The sequence below is a fragment of the Tenrec ecaudatus genome, chromosome 3 (assembly GCF_050624435.1).
Source record: "Tenrec ecaudatus isolate mTenEca1 chromosome 3, mTenEca1.hap1, whole genome shotgun sequence".
NCBI lineage: Eukaryota > Metazoa > Chordata > Mammalia > Afrosoricida > Tenrecidae > Tenrec > Tenrec ecaudatus.
Window position 1 is genome coordinate 3942501 of NC_134532.1, and position 14231 is coordinate 3956731.

The window sequence follows — 14231 nt, forward strand, 5'->3', positions numbered from 1 at the left end:
GGAATCGTAAGGAATGTCTAATTAGAAATACCACGCTATTTTCTACTCAAGTTCCCGGCGAAGCTTGGTGGACATGCACAGTTAAAACGGAAGTACTCTCATTGAAACGACGTCTCTGTACAGACAACAAGCACGTTTCTGCAGCCACTGTTGTTAGTCTCTTGATTCATGAGGACGTAAGCACACTTGACATCAACTGCATCAAGATGTGACATGTTTTATAAGAAAAAGAGAAAAATAAACATTTAAAATGAATAAACCCCCCAAAACAATATTTTTAGGTATTTTCACAAACTGGCTTTTAAATAAATTTGCTTCCATATTGGTTGGAGAAGACAAGCAATGAGACCGAAGCGGACGTGATTTAAAAAGGCTTTAGGTGTCTGTTCCACATTTTTCCAAGCCAAATATGTAAATGCTAAGGCAGGAAAACAAAGAAGCATTCAAATCTTGTAATTTAATATTGTTATTCAAACTTTAATGTATCCTGTTCCTTAACATTTGGTGTTAATATAAGAAAAATTACTTGGCAATGCTTGACATTTGAAATAAACGTTTTCTATTGTTTTAATTGTAAGTGGTCCAGTTAATTTTACTTAGCTACAGTTTGGTCATCAATGAAGTGAGTTTGCAGACACTCATACGTTGCTAGGTCTTCGGAGAAAGGTGCCCCTTTGGGAAGGCCGCTGTCAATTAGCCTCAGATAATATTGAAATCTGTTCTTGACCTGTCTTACGAGAAATGCAGTGATCTATGCTAACGCAAGAGCGTGTATCTAGGTAGATATATGCTGGTGTATTTTAAAAGCTAAGATGAAAAAATAATGGAATATGTGAGGTTTCAAAGGATTTGAGTTTGCAGAGGAGAAGCACTAGCTGTAAATGGAGTCAAAATGGTTTGACGTAGCCTATTAAACTATTGCTCATATATCTCATTTGAGAAGCTAAATCCGCTTTTCATTTTTTAAATCATAAGAAGCCTCACAGACCTTCTATATTATGAATATTTTAAGCACTTTGGCGTCACCCGTGATTGGGTTGCTTCCCGTTGCCACCATCAATAGACACGGCCCTAATATACAATGTCCGTATTCACTCCTCCGGTGGAATAATATGCTCAGTGCGGTGAGGGAGAAACCCACCTTTATGCCACTTTTGACCGAAGAGCTTATATTTCTCTAGCCAAAAATTGTAAAAGTACTCTTTCTTTTCACGAAAGATCTCTAATTATCATTAGTGCCCTCGCTAATCAAATGATTGTAAGACATCAAAGAATTATTGAAGTCCAAGAGTTATTGTTAAGTCTTCTTATTCTTGCTCCTTCTGCAAGCAAGTCCCAGATGTAGCATTTGGTATTTGACTAAGTGCCATTAACGTACTCTATTTTGTCTTGTAGAATGGGAAGAGAAATGTAGGAGTTAGCAGCAACTGCTTGCATTGAACACGGTGGAGGATTATATCAGGATAGTCTTCCTAAATTAAAATGTCCCTAAGACCATACAGTTCAAGATAAATCAACATAATTTCAGTGCATGTCTCCTCATCTGGAATGTTGGAGGTGCACTTTTAATTTCCATAACAAATATCAGAATGACCAAATTGCAGACTAATTTTTCCTTATTGAACTTTACAACGAGCTTTTAAAAACAAAGCAAAAGAGATGATTATATCAAAGTTATTCATTGTACCTCTGGGCCTACTCTTCTAAAAATTATAGCTTATAAATTTACTCTGTCAAGCTCAAATTAATGTAAATAATTGAAATAATGTAAAGTTATATTTTCATGTTTTTATAGATACAACATGACAAGAAAACATAATGTAAAAGTATTTCAACTATGGATAATGTTGATTGGACAATGCACATCTCAGTTACAAGCAGTACTCATAGTTTAATATCCATGTAACGGTGCATCAATATATTGCTATATAAACATGTATGTGTGCATATAAGTGAAAAGTGAACAAGTAAGAATGATGACAGCTGTCTAAAGGTTTTTTATTCATTTTATATAAATCTGTTATGAAAAGATCAAAATGTTTATGAAATATTCTTATGTAAATTTACAACTGTCATTTGCTGTACTCTTGTTTACAGTAGTAGTATAGTATTTTATTTTCTGCTGTGTGAAGTGGGTGTCCATATCCAAGGAGACATACACTTTCTACAACTTCTATCGAAGATATTGGGATTTCCAATTTTTCCATGTGTACTGTGTCAGAAAATGCTTTTGATTTTATTTTTAAATCTAATACTGGATGGAATTTTTGGAGTGTTGTAAAAACTTCAATCGTACATAAAACATGTTCTTACAAAAGGCCAAGATCTTCATTTTATTTCTTATTGAATAATATTTCCAGCTACTAATAACAAGGAAAAAAAAGTATATTTAACTTTAATTCCAAACCAACTGAACTGTTTCTACTGAACAGCAAAGAGGACCTCTTTGCTTAGTTTTCATAAATCATGTAGGCATAAACATAGTAGGGCAGAAAATGATGAACAATTCTCATATACTAAACCCAAAGTTATTATGTGTATGTGGAATGAAACTGTCAGTTAACTATGCTTATTCTATGACAGCTCCCCCTGCTGCGAAATACCAAGTGCAATTATCACAAGTCAGAAAAGTGACATGCTTAATTTTTTTCCAAAAAAAATTCAAAACTATTTTATTGGAACCTCTTACAGCTATCATAGCATTCCATAGTTCAAACAGTGACACATTTGTACAATTGATGTACAATTGCTATCACAGTCAAGTTCAAGACATGTTCTTCCTGCTTGAACTCCTTGATATTAGCTCCCCTTTAACCACCCACTTCCCCAACCATTACCTCCGGGAACCCTTATTCTACTGGTGTCTGTAGGTTCATCAACTTGCATTTCCTATGCCGGAAAACAGGTTCAAGAAGGCAACCCACAATGACGAAATGCATCAGGGATGAAACCCAATATGGGTCGGGGGTGGGAAACCCAGAAAATGCTGAAAACCAGATCAAGCCCAAAGTGCACAGAGGAGGGATTGGGTGACAAGGGTTGTTTGTATTTTTTTCCCCAGTGAAATGCCTCGTTTTCTTTCTTTCTTTTTTAATTAAAACATCATTTTATTGGGGACTCTTACAGCTTTAATAATAATCCATACATCAATTGTATCAAGCATATTTGTTCATATATTTTCATCATTATTTTCTAGACAGTTACTTTCTATTGAGCCCTTGGTATCAGCTACTCTTTCCTCCCTCCCTCCGCCTATCGTGACCCTTTGAAAAATTATAAATTATTAATATTTTCATATCTTCCACCGACTGCTGTCTCCCTTCTTCCATGGTTTCTGTTGGTCATCCTCCTGGAGTGAAGTGGTGGTGGTGGTGGTTATGTGTTGATCATTGCGATCGGTTCCCCCTTTCTTCCTTTCGCTCCCCACATTCCCCCAACCCTTCTGGTATCGCTACTCGCATTCTTGTTCCTGGATTCCATGTGTCCTGAGCTCTTATCTCTTATCTGTAGCTGTTCACATGCTCCAGTCTAGCCCAAAGTGAAAGGCAGTACTGGCATCATGAGAGTGGGGGCTGAGGAAGCCTCAAGGAACCAGAAGAATATTGTGTCTTTCATCAGTGCTTTACTAGGCCCACTTGACTCATCTCTTCCCTGTGACCCCTCTGTGAGGTGTTGTTCCATTGTCTACAGATGGGCTTTGGGTCTCTCCTCTGACCCCGCTTGTTCTCAATAATATGGGTTTTTTTTGGTTTGTTTGGGGTGTTCTGATTTCTGTTACCCGGTTCAGAGGACACCTCATGATCGCATAGGATGGTGTGCTTCTTCCATGTGGGCTTGTTGCTTCTCTGCTAGATGGTCGCTTGTTTAACTTCAAGCTTTTAAGACTTCCAACACTATATCTTTTGATAGCTGGGCACCACCATCCGCTTTCTTCACCACATTTGCTTATGCACCCATTTTGTCTTCAGCGATTGTGCTGAGAGGATGAGCATCACAGAATGCCAGGTTGTTACAACAAAGTGTTCTTGCTTTGCGGGAGGGTATGAGTAGAGGCCCGAAGTCTGTCCACTACCTCAGTGTATTGCCGTATGTACCTAGGACAATACCTTTATTTTTATGAACTCATGTATTTACATATATGCACACCTATGTTTATACCTCTATCCAAAGCTTTGCTTCCTAGATTTGTCTCGGTTTCCCTTTACCTTCCTACTGCCCCACCATCATGCTTGCCCCTCTTCCCCCTCTTAGCTAGATTGCTATTGCTCTAACACCCCCAGGATCACTACATCCTCCTCATAGTTGGGTTTAAGTCCCTTGCTCCTCTGTCTATGGCATTTTTTGATCACTGTTCCCTTCCCCTGCCTCCTTCTCCCTCCCGTCCCTCCAGGACCAGCAGTCCTATTGCTTTCACCTTAAACTTGCTTCCTTCCCATGCCTATCTTATATAACTAGGCCAAACAACAATGACATAGACCAAACAAAAAGAAAACAAGAGCGAAAAAAAGAAAAAATACATCATTCTAGGTCTGTCCACTGACCTTTATGACTATCTCCCCACTGCTCCTGGCGGAATTCCAGGAGCTGCCCCTCCTAGCCTGAAGTCCATTTTCAGGGTTCTTGAGGGGCTTTGTGGCTTTGCTTTGTTCCAGCTGCAGATCTGTTACCTTCCCTTCTTGGATCTCTCCATTCCGGGGGCGGGAGGTGGTACAGAGAGGGAGTTCAGTCTAGACTAACTCCCAGCCCTGTGTCCCCAGTGCTGTCCTCTGTCACAGTATGCTCCAGTGAGGGGAAAATATGTCTTTAACTGACCCAACAGTATCTCTGTTTCTTAGCAGCTCCGTGGAAGGATGTCATCCTCCCGGTTTGGTGTGCGGATATGGGGTCTAGACCGTCCCTGTCTCTTTTCCTCTTGGTTTGCTTCCGTGTGGGGGGGAGGGAGGGCATGCGTGACCTTCTCCCCAACCTGTAGGTTTAGTGTTGTCCTCTGTAGCATGCTTTAAATATCCTACATTTCCAGGCTTGCATGCTTCAAATATGTGTTCATTTCCTGTTTTACTGAAAAAGATTACTAAAGAGAAATTAAATCTCTTGGTCATTTTAATTAAGGATTTTTACAAACGCAATAATTTGATATTTGTGCAATTCTAATTTAAGTATATGCTAACATGCTAAAACATTTAGCTCTACACAACAACATATAAACAGTTTTAAAGTTTTTATTTTGTTTAAAAATATTTAATGAGCAATGAATGAGTATACCCATGCTTAAAGTTATTTTGACTTTATATTGTGTGCAAACTAAATATTTTGCTTGTCATTAATGAATTTTTTAAGTGCAGTAAAGACCTAACAGCTTAATAACTCTACAGGATTATTTTAATACTTTTTGGTCATACCATAAAAAAGAGAGAGAGAATACAATATAATCTTATTTCTCCTTTTTCTCCATTCCTTATCTCATAAGACACTAGATGTTTAAATGGTTTGGACCATTTAAACAAAACACAAGCTTTATCTGTACCTTAAAAATTATTCCTGGGTATTTAAATTATTTTCTGTGGAAAGAGTCCATTATGTATGGGTTTTTAGAGTGTATTATTCTATCAGGTAATTTAAAGTGTGATACAGGCAAAAATTTTCCCCTTTCTTTAATTCAAATAAAATAAATAGGTGCTTTGATTGAATTTGTAACATACTATGTATGTATATATACACATATGCATGTGTGTTTATAGATGACCAGTTTTAATTTTCAATTTATGTTGCTGTTCCTATTAGGTGATATTGTGGAGGTTCTGGCTCATAAAGAGCCTATGTATGCCAAAATGAAACATTTACTCTGTTCTGCACCATCCTCACAAACATTCCTATGTTTGAGCCGATTCATTTTCCCTCACCTTCGGTTTTGCCAAGCAGGATGTCCTTCTTGCCACTGTTGCTTCTAAGGAGCATTCCGGCTGTACTTCTTCCAAGATAAATTTGGTTGTTCTTTGGGCAGTCCATGTTCATTCAATATTTTACAACATCATAATTCAAGTGCATGTTCTTCTATACTATTCCTTATTCATTCTAGATTTTGCCCTGTTTATGACTTGATTGAAAATACCAATGGCCAGATTAGACACACCGTAATCCTCAAAATGACATCTTTGCTTTCTAGCATTTTCAAGAGGTCTTCTGTAGCAATTTCCCCTCGAATATGTCCCTTGATTTCCTGACATCTGTTTCCATGGACATTGATTCTGGACCCGTAGAGAATGAAATCCTTGACAACTTCAATCTTTTCTCTCTTATGATGTTTCCTATTGGTCCGATTGTGGGGATTTTAGTTTTCTGTTAATAAGGAAGGCTGCCATTTTTTATTTTCATCAATAAGTGCTTCAATTCCTCCTTACATTCAGAAAAAAAACTGTGTCATTTGGATATTGCTGGTTATTAATGAATCTTCCTCTTGTCCCTGTTCCATATTCTAAATTTTATGGACTTATTTATCTTAAATAATATATTAAGATGTCTGGAGGGTTTCTTTGTAAAGTTTTACACATTTTATCTATGAATGTTCAGCAAGTATAAATGGTAATGTCAGAACAATATCGTGATCTGTGCAAAAGAATAGTGAAATTCATAAGGAAGGTTTAATACTTAAAGCATGAAAGGTAAGTATAGATGAATCATAATGATATTCTGAATGAGAATTTGGGAATAACCTTACATGAATTATGAAAGGTGCAAAATCAAAACAGAACAGATTTTTAAAAATCATTTAACATGCTTTTTAATTCTATTAGTTTCTACTCAGTAAATTATGCTTTTCAACGTTTATGTATCTTATGTTTAGAATAAAATAACACAACTTCTATATCATATATAGCGTGATGAACATGATAATTCAAACATAATTCTATAAACATAATGAACTACAACCACAGAGACTAATACACATGTCCCATTATCCAATTAAAATAGATATAACTCATATATATGTTTTATATCATGTATCTATTCTTTTCTTCCTTATGTTTCAACATTCTTTTCCCATCCTTAACTACAGTTGCCATTTTTATATTGCATACATCAAATGATATCTCATTTTTCAGTTTCATTCAGATTTTAAAATTTTATCTAATTTATGTTATCCCATCTATTTCTGGCCTGTCATTCCTGCAAACGTGTGCTTTGAGGACATTTGAAACAGTTCATTTTGGCAAAGACAGGGCTGACAGCTTCAGGGTCTTCTTAATAGCTCTAATACATGACTACGAATTTACTGGTAAAAACAAAAAATCCTGCTAAGCTGTATTCTAGCATGACTCACAAGTCCTGACCCAGCAAGTGCAGATTTGTCATGTTCTTCTATGCACTTAAGAGACCAACATTTTTTAGGTTTCTGTAGGAAATGGGAGGCACTACAATGAAGCAGCAAATTGACAATTCTATTTTTAATGTTTGCTCATCAGAATCCCTATTTAAAGGCATTTTACAATGAGCATAAGTCAATTCTCTATTTGCATTGAACTTTCAGCATTTCAAACCTGTATTATTGTCTTTGCTCCCTAGGATTACATTAATTTTAGTGTTTCAGAGTGTAAGTCCTCTTTGAATATACATAAATACACTATTACTTCATGAGATATATCTGAATTCACTGGATGAATTTGGTTACTTTTCTTTCTTTTTTTTTCCCTTTCAGGTTAACGTGCCAATTTCATTTTACTGTAAATTGGAATGTGGGGGAGTGGAATAAGCACTTGGGAGGGAGTCGAAACCAGGATTCTAGATTTATCTCCCCCTTGAGTTCTTTTTCACGCCTCCTCTTTTCTGTCTCCTCAACTGGAGTATGTGAAATACTAGGACTTGTCTTGCAGAAACGATGAAAGGAAATTTAACCGGAGTATTAAAAGCATAATGCAACAGTGTCCCTATTAACATAATGGCTTGAAGAAATGGGTTGACCCTTTGGAGTGCAGCAGCCTGGTACAGAAAACTTTGGTATTCAGTTCAAATTTGTTCTGTCATCTCCAAACACTGGAAAATCAGTTCTATACAGTAACTTTCATTTGTTATGTAATTCATCCATTCTACCAAATCAATATTGAATGAATGTACTTTTGAATAAATATATACTGGAGGAAAGAGCTAAACTTAAAATCTCTAAAACATGAACTCTTTGGCCATTCTTTGGTGCGTCCTAGTCACTTACAACTAATTTTCTGTGAATTTGCAATATGCGGTGAAAACTAAAGTGATGTATTTCTGACCCCAAATTTTAAACTCAAGTTACTGAAACTGCAATTTAGATGTTTGATTATATTCATTTACAGTCTCCTGCAATATGGATTCATCTTCTCTTCCAAAGAAATTTTAGCTCCTGTAAATTATGTATTCCTATAAATTTATTTGTCATTCACTCAATACTCCTATCTCTATTTCAAGTCATATGTAGTTTATTAACCAATACCAAAGTTTGATCATTGAACATCGCTAATGTGTCTATGGCTTATGTATGTCTAGAATCTATCTTTTTGGATAGGACTATCACTGCTTTCATCAAAACTATCATGGTTTATTTGATAGATTTGAACATCAACATTAACTAACATCTGGAGTCTTTGAGAATGTTATTTTGATGGAAATAATTTTGGGGAAATTAAATCTTGTTTGAATTAAAAGAAACATTTTACATCTAGGGACTCACATGTTATAGAAACACATTTTACGTTTAAGAATGTAAATGTTATACCCATAATATTTTAATTGTCATCACTCACTGTCACTATTAATAGAGACGGTGTCCATTTGGTGAGAATTAAAACCAAAATCAATGTAAACTAATTGTTGCATAAAATCTACTTTCCCCCTTTTGATTTCTTGGCAATCTTGACATTTTCTTCATGTAAAGATCATTTTTCTCCCCTCAGTATTTTGTTATGATCAAGAATATTATTATACAAAACAATCTGTGCCTGCGTGAAACTTTATGATTTAACTATTGGCTACATCTGACCGGAGACACTTTTTTTGTAAATATGAAGATATTTTAAAAGATACAGCCTCAGCCAAATAATTTACACTGTCCTTGAAATTATTAAGAAAACGCAAATCTGTAAAAATTGTATTATTAACTACATACCCTTGTTTGGCCATTCCTCACCTGCAGCACAATTTAGCAATTGTCTATCTGGTTATCTGAACTGGATAGAAGACAATTTTCTGTGGTTTAAATCATATTTCAGTTAATTTCCCGTGATTATGGGATCAGAGATAACATATCAATCTTTACCATACTTTTCTGCAAATACGTGCCTTAGTTCTCAGTGAGGCCTAATGTGAATGATCAGTGTGAAACTGTCACCTTGATTTGTGTTTTTTTAATTAAAATGCATGTTCAGATTTATAACTGCATTCAGTCCACATCTGAAAATCCTTTCAAGTCTATTTATGTGCATTATCTTGTCAGCTATGTGTGTTAAAAAGATAAATATGTCTTTGTTCATTTTTTATTTAATGTTTGTGATTCTGCCATATGTATGTTTATGTGTGTATTAAAGAAATTCACTATCTTCTGTAGCATTTTATCCTGAAAATTATTTACATGAGTGTTAATTTGTTATTAATATCAACTTTCCAGAGTTCTTAACCTTTAAAAGCACATTAAGTGGAATTAAGTGAATTATTATGAAGGCAGGAAAGAGATTTTCTATTTTTTGTTTGTTTGGTTTTTCCCCTGTGCTACCTGCCTCAGCGACTGAAGCCCATGGGGTAAAGCCAAGCAATGGTTCGGGGTTCCAGTTTGCTCTGGCATGGGATACGATGAGAGGCTCATGGGGTTGGACCTGCCATCAATCCCACGCCATGCTCCAGAAAGGAATTTTCAAAAGAAAATTAAGCAGCTGCTTAAGTAAGACATTTGAGAGCCCAAATAACTGAACGTACAACATGGTAGCTAAGAGGGGTTACACATTGGGCTGGTTCACACTTTAAACTCACCAGAACTTCTAGAAGAGAACAATGAGGGCGTGTGCTTGCATAAGGATATAGGGCCTCAGAAACCCAGAGGGTTACTTCGAGCAAGAATTGACTTAATGACAGTGGTTTGATTGTCTTCATCCTCGTTGGCACTTACGTGACAAATGTAGAATAAAATTGTGCCTAAATATCTGGAGAAGTTTATTGAAGACTATAGAGAAGTACAAGTAGGCTTAAGTAGTTAAACAACAATTTCCAACAACAAAGGATTTTTTTTAACTATAAATATTGTCAACGTGTTATGTGGTCATTTTCAGGATACTGGTTTCTCTGATGATGCCAACTATTGAGGGAAACTAAGCTATTGACCCTGACTCTAAAAATTAGGTATAAATCAAGTCACAGCCTCATAACAACCCAACAGACAAAAACGACCCTATAGGCAAAACGTAGAACTGGGCCTATGGGTTTCTGAGTCTTCCCTAGAATATTTTGAACTGTTGACCTATTAGTTAGCGGCCCACTGCTTAACCAACTACATAACAGCTCGGTGTCATTGTTAGCTCTGTGGATCGAATTGTGGCTCGTAGTAACCCCACGTGTCAGAATCATACTGCCCTAGATAGTCCCCTCGTCTGTAATCTTTGTGGAAACAGACTATCAGATCTTTCCCACCTTGGGCTCGAACACCCAACTGTGGGTTAGCAGCCAAACATTTAACCATTGCTGTCATAGGACTCCTTATAGATATAGTAAGAATGCTGTGTTCAGAAAGACATTAAAAACAAGCAAAAAACATAGATTAACTTTTGTGTCAAAGAACCGATTTGCAACTGACTGTGTCTTCAGGAACTTTTGTTTTCCTGGTTAGCATATATTACACAGAAAACATATACTGTGAAGATATAGCACCAAAAATAATAAAAGAAAAAGCATTTCTGTTGAATTGATTCTAATACTTACTCCAAAAACTAAACCAAATCTAGTTCTGTCCAGTCAGTTGACTCATATATATAGTCACATAGTGGAAATATATGTCTATAATCTGATGGGGGAAAATGTGTGTTTATCTTTGCTTAAATGCCGGCACATACTTTCAGTATTAAATATTAACTTTCTTCTAGATAATACATTTGGAAAATACAAATGTAATGATTCGTATTCATTAGTCATACAATATCAATGCTATTACAACATGTGTTCCCCAGTACAATGTCAACATTTCCATGAGTATTTGTCATGTTTATAATGCTTTACTGGGAACAGGTACGATTTTATCTGTTTACTCTGTTTTACCCTTTTCATTTCTACAAAGTCTTATTCCTCTGATGAGCTCTCAGGCACAGATTTTACCTGGCAGTGGTTTTATCTTATTTCTCTTTCTTATTACTAACACTCTTGGAGAATTTTACCCCCACATTGTTCATCAAAAGCCTAGCCGGTTCTAAAATAACATGTGTTGGTGTGCTTTTGATGCCTTGCCTAAATCTCCCACACCCACCTTACTGTAAACTAGTGAGATGACCTAATTTCCCTTACAATGGCATAGGCCTACCTTACTGTAAGCTAGTGAGATGATCTGATTTCCATTACAATGGCATAGACCTACTTTACTGTAAGCTAGTGAGATGATCTAACTTCCCTTACAATGTCATGTCTTAGCCAGCAGAATGCCCTCTCCCAGCCCAACAATGCACTGCAGGAATTGCTTGAATATCTATTTTTTAATTAACACATGAGCTTCTTGAGGGTAGTTATCTATCTTTGATTACTTAATATTGGTCCAAAATAATAGCAGTAATAACTTAGGTTAAAAGTAAAAATTATGTGCCAGGCAACTTTTTTTGCACAGGGTTGATAGTTTGTGAGGCCGTCATTGGGGAAGGGCACAGTATACTAAGTGATACCAATAGGTTCTGGACACATGAGTCAGAATGCACTCAGTGACAGTGGATATCTCTATCTTTCACATTATTCTCTGTCTGTCTGTCTGGGTACACCCATCACATTAAATGATCAATTTAGGACTATAGTTTAGCAAACGTATGTAGATAGCCTTGATCAGTTTCCTTAGTTCCAAGCCTAAATATTTAACTCCCTGATGGAATTATTCTTCTTCATCATTAATCTCACTCACTACTATCCGGTCAATTCTGACTCATAGCTCTCCAGCACTGCAGGGTAGAAAGGCTCCTGGGCATTTCCAAGACTGTGCATCTCTATGGGATTAGAAAACCTCATCTTTCTCTCTGTGGGCAGCGGGTGATTGTAAACTGCTGACTTTGAAATTAACAGCCCACTGTCACCGGGGCTCTTTTAAAGTGACAGATCACATTATTAATAATGGTGGATAATACTTATTGATGAGTATATCAATAGCAAAAACTGTTCTAACTATTTTATACATGTTAGTAATAGAGAAATACTAAGTAGACGCTTGTCATCGTGCTTTAATGACATATAAGAGGGTTGAGGTAAAAGGTGGAGGGAATGCTTCATTATCTTCAATCAGTTTTCCACAAATGATTTGAAGGTCTCCCAAAAAAAGCAATTGGATTCGCTGGGAGTCATTTTCCCCATGTGACTCATGAGGAGTGGTCAAAGGATATATATGCCCTTACTCTCAGACCTACTACATGACCGCTAGTTCCTGACCTTTCCATTGTGTCTTCCTCAGTAGACAGAATCATACCTGAAGTGTCCCAGAATTCTGATCAGGAAATGGCATGCACTTTTGAAATGCCACATTTATTTGCCACAGAATAGATTCGAGTACACTAAAATAGGTCAAAACACCTCTTTATCAATTTTTCTTCTTAGTCCTAAAAAATATCAAAGGAATCTTTAATATCTTCTCATTGGTAGTAAAATTTTTATCTGAATTGACTAAGCAGATACCATTTCTGCCATGCCTTACAAGTTACTTTTATCAAAGGGAAAAATTTGAAATATACTACAGACTATAGGAACCTATAGAAAACTCCTTGGAAACTCCAGTGATAAATATTGAAAATAATAAGCAAAATAAAAAGGTTAGACACTCTCTCTCTCTCACTCACTCACTCTCTCACTCACTCTCTCTCACTCACTCACTGTCTCACCCACTCACTGTCTCACTCATACACTCTCTCACTCTCACTCTCTTCACTCACTCTCTCACTCACTCACTCACTCACTCTCTCACTCACTCACTCACTCTCTCACTCACTCTCAAAAAAAAAAAAAAGGTTAAACATTCTTTGCTGGCCTTTTTCGAACCCCCAGTCTGTGTTTCATTGTTTCATAAGCCTTCTGCCGGCTATTGCAGTTCCATGGAACCTTCAGTCTGATGCCCCCTATCTGTCCTGTGAAGCATCACTCCCTTTGACAGCTGGAACACAGGACAGAAATCATAACGTATGACAGAAAGCTACTGTATCCAAAGTCAACAAGACTTAGAGACATGCTGATTGAGACTAGCCAGTAAGTATAAATAACTATTCCAGTTAATTGCTGTCAGATATTGACAACTACTATTGCTGTTTCCTCTTCCCTGCTATCCATATTTCCATTGTCACATTCTAAACAGTCTTAATCAATATAAGGGAAAAGATTTTCAGAAAAATCCAGCCGAAAATCTGGAAGAAAAGGGGAGTGGGGAATAGTAGTTTAGATTCACTGCAATTTAATAACTTGGTTTTCCAGTTGCAAAGAGCTGCTTTTGCTTCACACCTTTTCTAATTGCAACTCTCATAGGAATATTATCGTACCTTGTGATCACTCATTCACTAGTAAAGTCTCACGCATGCATACTTATTAAATGCCCATTATGCACCAGAAAAAAATGAAAATAAAACGATTGGTGTCTATCAGTAGAAGGACACATGTAAAAAGATGATTATACTAAAGTGTAAAGACTATTTTGCTTACCAAATACTTATTGAGCTATGAAGACTGGGTACAGTTTCATGCCCTAGAAAGATGGGTGAGGTCAAAGTCATTCTTCCCATGTAGAATGCTCTATTAAAGGGAGACTGGCAACAAAGGATAACTAACTATGTTACATGAGTACTAGGAAGGGTACTAAAGCCAGATGGAGAATGGAGACTTTCAGGATAGTGGAAGACAGCATGGCATCCCGGAAAGGTGGCAACATTTGAGAAGAAACATAAATATGAATGTTTTGCAGTGACTTGGGTGAAGAGAATTACAAGCAGAGGGAATTAGATACGCACAGTGAAAGCAAAACCGCTTAGTTCAGTTTATGTTGGAGGCAAAGGGAA

The 14231-nt window shown here is 36.5% G+C and overlaps 1 non-coding gene across 1 annotated transcript; it reads right to left on the reverse strand.

Annotated features, from left to right (window-relative positions):
* Window positions 1-9725: 9725 nt before the first annotated feature.
* LOC142444145 (small nucleolar RNA SNORA42/SNORA80 family) lies at window positions 9726-9859 on the reverse strand. The gene has a single exon (XR_012783806.1). It is a non-coding gene; the product is annotated as a small nucleolar RNA SNORA42/SNORA80 family (small nucleolar RNA).
* Between the last annotated feature and the right edge of the window lie 4372 nt (window positions 9860-14231).